Genomic DNA, 15,022 nt, shown 5'->3' with positions numbered 1-15,022 from the left:
CCATTCCTAAATTTTCTGTTCCTTTTACATTAATGGAATGAAAAACAGGCTTTACAGCTTCTCATTCCAATGCAACATTCAGGGAGGTGCTGAAATTGCTAAACCAGGAATGTCCTTGTACTCTCGGAATTAGCTGGTCTCAAGGCAGCATTAGAACTGCTTCATTGGTCCTGGGTTTGTGGAAGGAGATATGGGCAGGGGGAGTGAGGAAGATAAGGCAGAAAAAGGAATCAAACAACATTCCTCCCTAACTGTGGCCCTTGGATTCATGTTGGATGATGTGGATGTTACACAGGCACAACTGGACTCAACTGTGATGCCTTCAATGATCAATTTGGTAACATACACTACTTGATCTTACATCTCTCTCTCTCTTTTTATGGCTGATATAGATATGGGGCAACAAGTATAATTTTACATTCTGGTGGTTAAAGGTGGATATTTCGTTAGAAATAGGGGAGTACATCATTGTGATGTATCTCTCCTGCGTGTGAATCAGACATTGAATTGTTACATGATTGATTGTCTATTCTGGGTGACCAGAATAGCACATTGGAGAGCTTTTAATTGTCCAATTGTGCATCAATTTTCTGCATCTGCCATGGTTTGTGCAGATATGGCTTAAGGTTGCCCATGAGTTTCGCGGAACAGCAAAGCCAGTGATATTCTGCATCAGGTCTTTCACAGGATGTTGTTTTGTGAGACCTTGTGAACTCCTTTCAGTTTTCCAATGAGAAAGGGTTGAAATCACATCGTTGAAGGTTAAGCCTGTGGGTCTAAAAGGGCTCGAGTGACTTCAGGCAGCGTTTAGGGATGTTGTTGAGGCCTTGGTGGATGGGGAGATGTTTGTCTTCCTTGATTCATTGGGCTTGCTGGAGGGTTGCAACATTGCAACAAGTGGATGCGGGAGCAATGTGCAACAGCACGGCAGCCAGGGTGTTGGATGCAGCTTGAGGGCTCCAGTAATATACAGCATTAAAGAATTCAGTTGGACATCAGCTAGTTGAGTGTAGCTACTTTTCATCCATCCCTGTGTACAGTACTCTACTCAGCTACCAAGTACACAAGAGCTATCACTGATGTCCAAAGCACTGATGCTGATGTTCTCCAGCTTGTGCTTACCAATATTTGGACCAGCTTGACCCTTATCTTCGTTTTGGTGGCTACCTTCTTCAGGTGGTTAGTGTGTGGTCCTTCCAGTTCACTCCGAAATAGGTCAGAGTGGGGTCATGTCTGATAGTATTGCCACAGGTGGTCACTTTCAGGGTGCACATAGTGTTCCTGTTATCCAGATGGTACACAGCGAATGTTGTTTAGTGGAGCATTCATTGCTCTCTGGTGTTTAGCTCTTTGTGCAAGATGAACTCAAGGTGGCAGAAGGTGACTGCTTGCGTTGACAGGGCATGACTTCATTGGCAGCCTGTTATCCGCAGAGGCACTGAGGAGCATCAGTAGAAATACTAAGCCTTGAGGAAGCCTGCTGTTAAGGAACTGAGGCGAGCTGACTTTGTCACACAAATAAACACTTTGTCTATTATTCATCATTGCCCATTGCTTGTGCAGTGTTTTGAGGTGAGGATGATCCTCGCAAATTTCAGTATCAGTCTTTTAATGCAGGCCATGTTGCAGGCTGATAACAGGTTTACAAAGCCTGCAGCATTGGATTTCCCCTGAAATCTGACCTCAGTAGGTATTGCGAAGGCCTGTTGCACTTGCCAGAATCAGTGGCCACTCGCTCAACAAAACAGCTGATTTTCCGGAGGGTACATTCCAGGAATTTATAGGTCATCCAGTGTGAAAATCCACAAAACCCCATCTGGGCACTTATACAATCGCCACAACCAAGCACAGATTAGTAGCTGTCATCCTCCATCTGATTATTATTTGCTGAAATGTTGCAGTGGGGAGGAGTTGAACAGAGTCTACAAGGTTAACTACAAGAGGAAAGGAAGCAGAAGAACACAGCAGCTACTCCAGACCATTCTAGGCCACAGCTAAGAAGCAGTTCTCTTATTAACTGCAGCAAGAGAGTAGGTAAGAGAGAGAAGGAAAATATCTTGGATAGACAAAGGAAATATTAATCTGAATGGGTCAGATTAAACCTGCAGTACTTAGTGATAAAGGTTTTAAACAGCTCCCCCAATATGAAGAAAACTGAATACTTGGATTTATGAGATATTGTACCTCAAGTACACCATGATTCCAGGAAGATCAAATTAGGAAAGACAGAACTTTAGAATGCTACAGCACAAGAGGTTGCTTGGCTGTGCCAGCTGTCTTAAAGAACTATCAAACTTTCCAATTCATCCCCCACCTTTCCCCACCAAGTACCTATCCAATTCCCTTAGGAAAGCTATTGTTGAACCTGCTTCTGGCGGTGCATTCTAGATCATCATAACTCACTTCATAGGAAAAATGTTTCAACTTGCCTCTACTTCTTTTGCTAATTGCCTTATATCTGTGTCCTCTAACCCTTTTTAAGTTACTAATCCTTCTGCCACTGGAAACAGTTCCTACTTATTTACTCTATCAAAACCAGTCCTGATTTTGCACAACTCTTAAAATCTCCCCTTAACCTTCTCTGCTCTAATCAAGGCTGACATTCCAGTGCAGTACAGTGGGAAAGCTGCACTGAAGAAGGTGTCGTACACGACTTTGGTGTCACATTTGATCTCAAGATGAACTTCCAACCTTATATCGGTGCCATCACTAAGACTAATTTCCTCCTCCATAACATCGCCCAACTTTGCCTCTCAGCTCATCTGCAGTTGAAACCCTCATTCATGCCTTTGTTACCTTTAGACATAGCACTCCTGGCTGGTCTCCCACATTCTGCCCTCCGTAAACTTGAGGTCATCCAAAACTCTGCTGTTAATGATTTAACTAACAGCAAGTCCCGCTTCACTATTACTCCTGTGCTCACTGACCGACATCAGCTCCAGGTCAAGCAACATCTTGATTCTAAAATTCTCATCCTTGTTTTCAGATCCCTCCATGACCTCAGCTTTCCCTATCTCTGCAATCTCCTCCAGCCCCACAACTGAGATATCTGCAATCCCCCATATCTAGCCTACTGTATTTCCTCAATTTTAATCAATCCACCATTGGTGGCCACGTCTTCAGTTGCCAAGGCTGAAAGCTCTGGAATACACCCCCTACTCCTCTCTGCCACTCTATCTCACTTTCTTCTTTTAAGATAATCCTTAAAACCTCTCTCATTAACCAAGCGGTCATCTGACTACATTTTCCTTCTGACTCCTAAGAAAGAGTAGCCCACACAGCCCATCGCACCTGCTCCACCATTCAGTACAATCATGGCTAATCTTGGGCTTCAATTTCATTTTCCCACCCAATCCCCAGATCCCTTCATTCCACGAGAATCCAAAAATCTGTCTATTCCAGCCTTAAATGTACAAATTTCTCCTCATCTCAGTCTTAAAAGGGAGACCTCTTATTTTTAAACAGTGTTCCCTAGTTCTAGCCTCCCCACAAGTAGAAACATCCTCCCGGTATCTACCCCTGTCAAGTACCTTCAGGATCTCATAACGGACCTTCCTTGGTCATCAAGTCCTGGAGTGGGACTTGAACCTGGAGCTTCTTGCTCAGAGACAAGGACACTACCCAGTATGCCACAAGACCTCAGTGTCATATTTGTTTTATAACGCTCCTGTGAAGCAGCTTGGGCTGTTTCATTACATGAAAGATGCTATATAAATACAAGTTGTTGTAAAAGATCTCATGGCAATATTTCAAAGAATGGCAGGGGGGTGATCCCTAGTGTCCTAACCAATATTTATCCCTCAATCAACATCACAAAATCAGATTATCTGGTCATTATCACATTGGCACTCGTGGGAGGTTGTTCTGTGCAAATTGGCCACCTTATTTCCTACATTGCAACAGTGACTACACTTCAAAAGTATTTAATTGGCTGTAAAGCACGTCCAATGGTTGTGAAAAGTGTTACATAAAGGCAAAAGCAAAAAACTGTAGATGCTGGAAATCCAAAACAAAAACAAAAATACCTGGAAAAACTCAGCAGGCCTGACAGCATCTGCGGAAAGGAACTGTTCCTTTCCGCAGATGCTGTCAGGCCTGCTGAGTTTTTCCAGGTATTTTTGTTTTTGTTTTACATAAAGACAAGTTCTGCATGCCTAGTACCATTTTAGAAAATCTCTGCACTCTCTCTAAGGCTTCGCAAGCTTTCCTATAGTGTGAATGGCAGCCTGGTTCTGCACATGGCTGCAAAACAGGCCCAAGACAGACATGATGGTACTCAAAGTTGAAACTATTCAGCATCAACAACATTGGCACAGGAATTGGATATGGCCACATAATATGTGAAAATAAAACATTAGGAGCAACAAAAATTGGAATAAGTAGGCCGCCCGTCACAATAAATAACGCATTGGATGAACATTGGAGTATTCAGTGGCCAAGTGGGTGAGTGCACTCTGCTCAATTTCAACTGAACAATTGAGGGCAGAATGTGGGAGACCGGTCAGGAGTGCTATGTCTAAAGGTAACAAAGGTATGAATGAGGGCTTCAGCTACAGATGAGCTGAGACAGGCAAAGTTGGGCGATGTTATGGAGGAGGAAATTAGTCTTAGTGATGGCATATAAGGTCAGAAGCTCAACTGGAGATCAAATGAATAGGGCAGGATAGCCCCTCATGCCTCAGTGAGCATTCCCAATAGCAGTCTGCCTGCCCACTGAACAGCGGAAGCACAAAACAAGGCAGGTTGAAGATCAGGGATAATAAACCTGGGATGCATCATTAGTTGAGGGAGGAAATGGTCACACAAAGCAAATACAATGCAGGGTGTAAGTATAAATAGGGCAGGGGAATGATCTTTTGGGGAAAAAAAAGTTTCATCTAACACATACACTGGGGAAAATACTTCAGAATTAGAATCATAGGGTATAAAAAGTGTGTGTTTGATTTGGCTAGAAGATTAAATATTAAAAATGCGCAACAGGAAATCCAGTCGCCTCAAACTCATGCACTTCCAGTTCTAACGGAGGTGGGACAAAGGTTGAACAACCAATACACACTCAGGATATGGGCGGCCAGTGAAATCTTTTAAGGAGTGTGCATGTCTCCATTTTAATAATGTTCAATACTCTTGTCCAGGTTTCTGGGAAAAGCAACCCCACTTCCATGATCTACACCACCCACCCTAACAATCATCGACCCCATCATTGACCCAACCCCCACCTCTCCCCATTGCTCCCACTGAGGGACGATCTCTGCCTCAAACCATTAACCACACTTGCTCTTGTGCTGCAGCACTATGCCGCAGGATTTCCCCACCAACAGGCAGCCAAGCCTGTCAATCAGGAAAACTAGAAAATCCGATTTAAAAAACATCATGCCATAGAGTTAAAACTTCACAGCATTTGTGGAAACATGGACTTTTGGGTTTTCTGATCATAACTCCTCTCTGCTGACCCTAGGGAATATCAGGAACAAAGGCTCTTACAGCACAAAAGGCAGCCATTAAGCCCACTCCACTCCACTGTATGCACAACATTGTTGAGCACACAGCACAGTAAGATTTCTAACCCGCTTTGTGAAATACAGGACAAATAGTTTTTCACAAGACAATAAAGGGTTCTTACAGAATTTAAAACAAGATGATAGTTCCTGTATCTTCCAAGATAACCAGTTATATTAGAAGTGAGAATTCTTGCATCTACAATGCAACTTAACTCATGAGAAAAATAAGGTTCCTTTATCCAGACTGTGAACCAAGAAACAGGTTTCTATATCTCAAGAAGCTATCTTCAGACTTACTGGTTAGGTCTCAATTGGAGTATCGTATCCAATTATGAGCACCAAACTTTAGGAAGGACATCAAGGGCTATAGGAAAAAAGCAGGGAATGGGCTAATGTCTAGCTCATTCAGAAAGCCAGGACAGGCATAATGTGCAAGTTTGCCCCCTTCTGCACTGTAAGATTCTATGCTTTATGTTATAGATGTTGTGCCTGCAGAATACCATCTCAGTGACAGAAACACTTCACTTCCAAAGAATGTCTTTTTGAAAGCAAAGTCACTGTAGGCAACACACAGCTACCAATTTGCACACAGCAAGTTCCCAGAAATTGCAAATGAGATAAATAACTGGTTGCGAAAGCAAAATGCTGGGAAGTTGAAATAAAAACAGAAAATACCAGAAATGCTCAGGCCAGGCAGCATCTATGGAGAAACTGGGTTCATGTTTTAATAACTTGCATTTACATATCACCTTTAACATATTAAAACATCCCAAAGTATTTAATTAGAGAGGTATCAAACAAAATTCAACACTAATCCATTAAAGAAGTATTCAGAAAACCTTGGCTAAAGCTAGATTTTAAGGAGCATCTTAAAAGGAGAGATGGAGATAGAGAGGCATGGAGACTTAGTTTGGAAATTCCAAGGTTTAGGGCCGAGGAAGCTAAAGGCACAGCCACCAACAGCTGAATAATTCAAATGGCAGATGCACAACAGCCTATAATTCGAGGGCACAGAGTTCTCAAAACAGTTGCAGGGCTGGAAAAGGCTGGAGATAGAGAAGGCCAAGGGAAGAGGGATTTGAAAACAAGGATGAGAATTTTAAAATCGGGTCATTAACAGACCAGCAGCCAACATAGGTCAGCAAGCATAGGAGTAAATGGGGGAAAGCGGCCTGGCACCAAATGAGATATGAACAGCAGTCTTGTATGAGCTGAAGTTTATGGAAGGGTGGGAGATGGAATGTCAGTCAGGAAAGCATTGGTTTCGTCAAGTCAAGAAGCAACAAAAGCATGGACGAGTTTCAGCAGCACGGATGAGAGCTTCAGCAACAGAAGACCTGAGGCAGGAGCATATGTTACAGAGGTGAAAGTCAGCAGTCTTGTTGATGCAGTAGATAAATGGATAGAAATTCGGCTTAGGGTCAGATAGGATGTCAAGGTTACTAACAGTCTAGTGGAGTCACAAAGACCAGGCAGATGGCTGGAGTTTTCTTTTATTCAGTTATGGGATGTGGGTGTCACTGGCTAGGCCAGCATTTATTGCCCATCCCTAATTTCCCTTGAGGTGGTGGTGAGCTGCCTTCTTGAACCGCTGTCCATGTGGTGCAGGTACACCCACAGGGTTGTTAAGGAGAGAGTTCCAGGACTTTGACCCAACGACAGTGAAGGAACTGCAATATATTTCCAAGTCAGGATGGTGAGTGGCTTGGAGGAGAACTTCCAGGTGGTGACGTTCCCATGTATTTGCTGCCCTTGGCCTTCTAGATGGTAGCAGTCACAGGTTTGGAAGGTGCTAAGGAGCCTTGGTGCTATAGTGCATCTTGTAGATGGTACACACTGCTGCCACTGTTCATCAGTGGTGGAGGGAGTGAATGTTCGTGGAAGGGATGCTAATCAATCGGGCTACTTTGTTCTGGACAGTGTCGAGCTTGAGTATTGTTGCAGCTACACTCATCCAGGCAAGTGGAGAGTATTCCATCACACTCTTGACTTATGCCTTGTAGATTGTGGACAGGCTTTGGGGAGTCAGGTGGTGAGTAATCTGCCACAGGATTAGAGGGGGCAGGAGGAAAAGATTCTTCAGCCAGAGGGTGGTGAGTGTTTGGAATTTACTGCCTGGTTTGGTGGTGGAGGCAGAAACACTAAATTCATTTAAAGGGCACCTGGATCTGCACCTAAAGTGCTGGAACCTGCAAGGCTACATACCAGGTGTTGGAAGGTGGGATTAAAATGGGCAGCCAGTTTATTTTTTTCTTTTTCAGCCGTGTGCTGTAACTTTCCTATGGATTCCTAGCCTCTGGCCTGCTCTTGTAGCCACAGTATTTATATTGCTAGTCCAGTTCAGTTTCTGGTCAATGGTAACCCTCCAGGATGTTGATAGTGGGGGATTCGGTGATGGTAATGCCATTGAATGTCAAGGGGCGGTGGTTATATTCTCCCTTGTTGGGGCTGGTCATTGTCTGGCACTTGTGTGACGCAAATGTTATCTGCCACTTGTCAGCCCAAGCCTGGATATTGTCCAGGTCTTGCTGCATTTGGACATGGACTGCTTCAGTATCTGAGGAATCGTGAATGGTGCTGAACACTGTGCAGTCATCAGCAAACATCCCCACTTCTGACCTTATTATGAAGCAGCTGAAGATGATTGGGCCGAGGACACTACCCTGAAGAACTCCTGCAGTGCTGTACTTGAACTGAGATGATTGACCTCCAACAACCACAATCATCTTCCTTCGTGCTAGGTGTGACTCCAGCCAGCCGAGAGTTTTCCCCGTGATTCCCGTTGACTCCAGTTTTGCTAGGGCTCCTTGATGCCACACTCAGTCAAATGCTGCCTTGATGTCAAGGGCAGTCACTCTCAGATTCTAGCGGGCACCATGGATTTGGTCTTCCAGGTAATTAGTTGGGAGGATATTTCTGCTCATCCAAGGCTGGACTTTGGACAAGCAGCATGATAAATTAGAAACAGTGCAAGGGCTGAGAGATGGTGGAGAGATAGACCTGGGTATCATCAGCATACAATTGGAATCAGGTCACTTTTTTTTCCGGATGATGTGACCAAGGAGCAGCACATACCTGTAGAAGAGAAAAAGCAGGGGTACCAAAGCTAGAGTCCTACAAGACTCCAATCGAAACCACGCAGCAATGGGAAGAGAAGCCATTGCAGGTGATTCTCCGGCTATGATTTGAAAGAGTAGAACCAGCCGATGGCATCCCACCCAGACTGACATTGGAGGAGAGGCATGGGAGGAGGATGGTGTGGTCAACCATGGCAAAAGCTGCAGACAGGTCAAGAATGGGGAGGGGGGATAATTTACCATGGTCACAGTCACACAAAGTCATTTTCAGGTCAATAACTTTGTCAGAACTGGAAGTATAGAAGCAGTGAGAGGTGTGTGAGAAGGAAAGAACACTAGGAAAGGTATGTTATAGGGTGGAAAACAGGAGTGATTAAATGACGAAAGGAGAGGTTGTAGTGGTACATGAAACAAAAGAGGAGTCCAAAGGAGCCCTAAATGGCAGAACAATTACCGGCACCTACTGTTTGAAAATAGAAAGGGTATTATCGATGAGTATCAAAGGCTGTAAAGTGCCTCATCAGAAGCATCTGTTCGACTTTGCTGGGATAGTGTAGGAAGCAGAGGACAGAAAAAAAAGACTTGCATTTATATAGTGCTTTTCACGATCACCAGACATCTCAAAGCACTTTACAGCCAATGAAGTACTTATGAAGTAGTCACTGATGTGACATAGAAATTGCGATAGCCAATTTGCATACAACAAACTCCCACAAACAGCAATGTGATAACGCCCAGGCATTCTGTTTTTGCCAAGTTGATTGAGGGATAAATATTGGCCAGGACACCAGTGGTAACTCCTCTGCTCCTCTTCAAAATAGTACCATGGGATCTTTTACATCCACCAGCAGAGCCTCAGGTCAATGTCTTATCCGGAAGATGACAACACCAACAGTGCAGCACTCCCTCAGTACTGCAATGGAGTGTCAGCCTTGACTTTTGTGCTCAATTTCTCAAGTGGGTCTTGAACCCACAACCTCTGACTCAGAGGTGAGCATGCTACCAACTGAGCCACAGCTGACACAGAGGTTCGAATGGGATTGGGACAGAGAATTAAAATGGCAAGCAACCACAAACTCAAGTTCACACTTGCTGACTGAATGGGTGATTGCTTTAAGAAACACCTCCAATCTGGATTTGGTTTTCAAAATGTAGAAAAGAGCACATTATGAGCAGCAAATGCTAAACTGAAATAAATACAAACAAATTACTTGCATCTGGAAGGAGTGTTTGGGGCCCTGGACAATAAGAAGCGGTAGTGGTGAAAGAGGAAGTGCTGCATCTCCTGCACTTACACAGAAGATGCCATGGGAAGAAGGTGGGTGTTGGGGATGATCGAAGAGCGAACCAGAATGTTGCAGAAGAGGAGGAGGAGAAGATGGGTTTGATTATGGTATAATGCTGGAGGTGACAGAGGATGATCCATTGAATATGGAGGCTAGTGGGTGGGAGGACAAGGTTTACCCTATCATGGTTCGTTGAGGATGGTGAAAGATATGAGGGCCTTGTCAACCACAATGGAAGGGGAATTGTTGGTCGAGGAGAAAGGCATTCTGGAAGCACTGGTAGGAAAGTAAGTACGGATGCAACAAAGGCACAGGGAGAATGGGATAGAATTCTTACAGAAAACAGGATGGAAGTGTAACCAAAGTAGCTGTGGAGGACTCTGGGCTTAAAGTAGATATTGAGTGACAGCCTATCCCCTGGAAGGGAACAGTTGGAGATGGACCTCAAGGCAAAGGATGAAGTTTTTCAGGAAGCAGTGCCAATGTATTCAATGTACCAAAAAAGTGAGGGAAGAAAACAGAATAGAATAGGAACAAAATGTTTCATGTATGCCATGAAAAGGCAGGCATAGCTAGAACCCATACTAGTTGGTATAGCAATACTTATTTGGAAGAAGCGAATAAAGTCCAAGGAGAAGTGTTTCAATGCAAGAACAAGTACAGTCAGGTGGAGGAGGGTGGATGGGAACTGACTGGGCCTCCATTCATGGAAGAAGCAGAGGGCTTACAAGGGATGAAGGTGTAGAGGGTTTGGACGTCCATGGTGCATGAGAGACAGTTAGGGCCAGGAAGCTGGAAACTCACAAGGTATTGGAAGAGTCATGGGTGCAGGTCAGAAGACTCTGGGAAAGGGAAAAACAGAGTTGAAATAGGAATCAGAGTCATTTATGGCACAGAAGCAATATTTTCCTTGTGGCAAGAACAGGCTGAAATAATGAGTCTATCAGAATAGCCCCATTTGTGACCTTTGGATGGAGGTAGAAGCTGGCTGTGTAGGGTTTGGATATCTACAAATTTGGAGGTCAAGCAAAAATCTCCCAAAAAGAGGTCAGTGAAAGTTTGGAAAAGGATTGTTTGGTGTTCGATGATCATGGGGCTGGTAGATGGAGGTGTTGCAGGGTTGTCGTTTAGTATCTGCAAGGTAGAGGCTAGCTCACCAAACAGCCACAACGCCACCCTTGTCAACAGGTTTAATGACAATGTCAGGTCTAGACCTGTGAGAACAGAGTGCTGCAAATTTACAGGGAGATAGTTTTTCTATTCCCCTTACTGTAACCTGAGATAGCCGATGTTATGTGGCAGTTCCCAATGAGATCATTAAGACAGAGTATGAGGCTAGATGTAAAACACAAATTCTGAGAATGGGAGAAAGATGCAGTAGGAAGGCTCAAGGCAAAGTTGGTGCACAGGCAGAAGATGAAGATCTCAGTGTCGTATCAAGTTTGAAGTTCATTGAGATGGGCGCTTAAGATGAAGCTGAGGGCTTGTCTGAGGACCGATTGTTTGTGTTCAGAGATGACAAGATCAGAGGGGAGAGTGTAAACATGGCAAAGGGTGAGATTGGAAGGAGGGGTGGAGGTCAAAAGAAAATGAAGGAGAAGGATTTGGAGAGGCTTTGGTATCTAAGAGTTGTCAAAGCTGAAGTAAAAGCAAGTTCTCTGTTAAAAGTACCATCCGAGGCAGAGGACAAAATGGAACTGTGGATGACAACTTTGAAATAGAACGAGTCAGTGCCGAAGAGAAAAGTCAAGAGCATGCAGGTGGCGATGCATGGCATTAAGTGTGGAGTTCCGGAAGTGGTGAAAGCTGTTGATAAGGAACTGGTTAATCTGTTTTGGTGGTGTGGGTTGGGCAAGGGATGTTGAGCCAGGACACATGAAGAGCTCCCTATTCCAAATCTGAAGTGTGTCATGGGATCTTTGTGCTTTAAAAATACTCCTGCAACACCAAAGCCGGGTTCCAAATTAACAATGGCTTGATCCACCACTTAGAAAAAAATTACATTTATACAGTGCCTTTCATAGCCACAGGGCGGCCCACAGCACTTTACAGCCAATGAGGTGCTTTGAAAGTACGGTAACGGTTGTATTGTAGGGGAGGCAATAGTCAATTTATGCACATCAAGCTCCCTCAAACAGCAATATATGACATGACCAGATAATGTTTTGTGTTGACCGATAGATAAATATTGGCAGGACATTGGGGAAAGCTCCACCTGCTCTGCTTCAAGTAGTACCATGGGATCTTTTACATCCACCTCAGAAAGAAGAGGCCTCATTTCTAACGTTTCATCTGAAAGGTGGCACCTCTAGCAGCAAAGCTCTCCCTCAGCACCACACTACACTGGAGTATTAGCTTAGATTTTTGTGCTCAAGTCTCTGGAATAGGACCCAAAACCACTAGTTCTTCCTCCACTTGGCTGACAGGTGCAGTTTTTTAAAAAAATACATTTTAAAAACTGCTTCAAATGCATATTTAAGTGCATTTTTTTAATGTTCAGTTCTTATTGTAGTCCCCTTTCCAAAAACCTGGCAGCAGTGTCAATTCACCAAACTTGATACTCTCATGAGATTGAGTTCTGTGCATCTCTTTCACAAATACGCAGTTAGGCATTTTCCAGTAGTCTGTAGCATCAGCTCTTTTCACCCAAGCTGTACAGCAAAAAACAAGCCACACAAGCAGCAAATATAAATTATTTTGTTATATTTATTTCTGCCTGTGACTTGGTAAGCTGTCATATACTTCTGTTTGAATATCCCATCTATTGTCTTTTCTTTATCCATCGCTACATCTCCTTATTGACTGTGTCCAGTCAGCCTCAAATACAAGATAAATCTAATTCACAAAATTTATGCCTTTTGCCGTTGAATATCTAATATGCATCAAACAAATTGGTTTTAAGAATTTTTAAAGCTTGTCACAGATCATAAAATACCCTTTTACACATTTAATTAGCATCTCAAAAGAAAAAGATTAGAAACGGAATGATAAATACAAATGTGTACTGGTGTGTCCAGGTCACAACACTAAATTTTCAACTAGAAAATATGACTTTCTTAGAGGTACACAAGATCCTTAACACAATTACGAAAAATAAGCCTAAAAACAATAGCGATACAGGTCAGAAAGTAATTGTGTTTTTTCATGGGATGTGTTTGTCACAGGCAAGGCTGGCATTTATTGCCCATCCCTAAACACCCCTGAAAAGGTGGTGAACGCCTTTTTGAACTACTGCAGTACATGAAGGTACTCACACAATTCTTGGGGAAAGAATTCCAAAATTTTAACCCAGCCAAGAGAGAGCGATATATTTCCAACTCAGGATTGTGCACAACTTGGAGCAAAACTTGTCGCTGATGTTCCAAGTGTAAACTGCCCTTGTCCTTCAAGGTGATAAAAGTCACAGGCTTGAGAGACGACGTTTAATAAGCTTTTGCAAATTACTGCAGTGCAACTTGTAGATGGTGCACACTACAGGCAAGGTGCACATGTGGTGGAAGGGCTGAATGCTTAAGGCTATGAATAGGGTGCCAAAGGGGCTGCTTTGCCCTGGATGGTGTCAAGCTTCTTCAGTGTTGTTGCAGCTGCCTACATCCATCGCACTCCTAATTTCTGCCTTGTAGATGGGAGTCTTTGGGAGTTGCTTTGGGAGTCAGGTGGTGAATCATTTGCTGCAGAATAATTAGCTCCTGGTTTGCTCTTGTAGCCAGAGTATTTATATAGCTGGTCCAGTGAAGTTACATCCCCAGGATGTTGATGAGGGATTCAATGATGATAATGTGGTGAATGTCAAGGAGAGTTTGTTAAACTCTCTCTTCTTGGAGATGGCCATTGTCTGGCACTTGCATGGTATGAATGTTATTTGCCGCTTATTAGTCCAAGCTTGAATGTTGTCCAAGTCTTTCTGCGTGTGGAGGCAGACTATTTCATTTTTAGAGGAGCTGTGAACGCTGTGGAACACTGCAATCAATGAACATCCTCACTTCTAACCTTACAGTTGAGGGAAGTTCATTGAAGTAGCTGAAGACGATCGAGTCTGTGACACTGCCCTGAGGAACTCCTGCAATGGTGTTCCTGGAGCTGAGATGATTGGCCTCCAACAATCACAACAATTTTCCATTGTACCAGCCACGAGAAAGCTCCTCCCACGCAACCCCCCCACCCCCTCCACAATTCCCAGGAGCTTGAATTTTACTACCAAGCTCCTCCATGTTACACTTAATAAAATGTTGCTTTGATGTCAAGAGCAGTCACCCTTGCCTTACCTCTGGAATCCAGCTCTTTTGCCCATGTTTGGATCAAGGCTGTATCAAGGCCTGGAGCAAAGTGGCCCTGGGTGAACCCAGGCTGCACAGGTTATTGATAAGTGTCACTTGATAGAATTGTCAACAACCCCTTCCATTATACTGCTAATTAAGTAGGCTGGCGGGGCATTAATTGGCCAGATTGGATCAGTCCTGTTTCTGTACAGGAAATACCAGGCTAATTTCCACTTTGTCAGTAGATGCCAGTGCTGGTGCTGTACGGGAATAGCTTGATAGGGGCACAGCTAGTCCTAGAGAACAAATTTTCATCTCTACATCTGGGATATTGATGAGGCCCATAGCCTTTGCAGTATCCAGTGCATTCACCTGTTTCTCAATAGCACATGGAACAAATTGAATTGGCATGCTTGCAGGTAGGGTTCTCAGAAGACGGCCAAGATGGATCATCCATTCGGCTCTTCTGGCTGAAATTGGCTGCAGACACTTCAGCCACGACTTATGCACTTACACGCTGGGCTCTGCCATCATTGAGGATTGGAATGTTCATGGAACTTCCTCCCATCAACTGTTTAGTTATCCACGATCATTCATGACTAGATGTGGAAGGACTGAGAAGCTTTGATCTGATCCGTCGATTGTTTTTGTTGGTTATTTTCAGAAGGTAATGTGGCAGCTGAAATTAGCTGCTAGAAAAGGTGATTTGAAGCTGTGAACTAGATACTGTGATAGGAAAAGGGTTGCAGTGGTATTTGGTAGGGATGAAATCAAATGCTGTAAATGACTTTCCTCAGCCAAAGTTATCTTGATCTTTTTTTGCCTCCATGATTTTTAAGTGCATTTGCTATTTAACAAAAAACAAAACATACTTTGGAATCAGGAAATCAAAAGAAAAA

The 15,022-nt window shown here is 43.6% G+C and overlaps 1 protein-coding gene across 6 annotated transcripts in view; it reads right to left on the bottom strand.

Moving 5' to 3' along the window:
- wdr33 (WD repeat domain 33) overlaps positions 1 to 15,022 on the bottom strand; it is a 118,489-nt gene that overhangs the window by 72,750 nt on the left and 30,717 nt on the right. The gene's annotated exons all lie outside the window — the stretch shown is intronic.

Source organism: Cetorhinus maximus, chromosome 19 (assembly GCF_964194155.1).
Source record: "Cetorhinus maximus chromosome 19, sCetMax3.hap1.1, whole genome shotgun sequence".
NCBI classification, from domain to species: Eukaryota; Metazoa; Chordata; class Chondrichthyes; order Lamniformes; family Cetorhinidae; genus Cetorhinus; species Cetorhinus maximus.
This window is presented reverse-complemented; position numbering and strand designations above follow the sequence as displayed.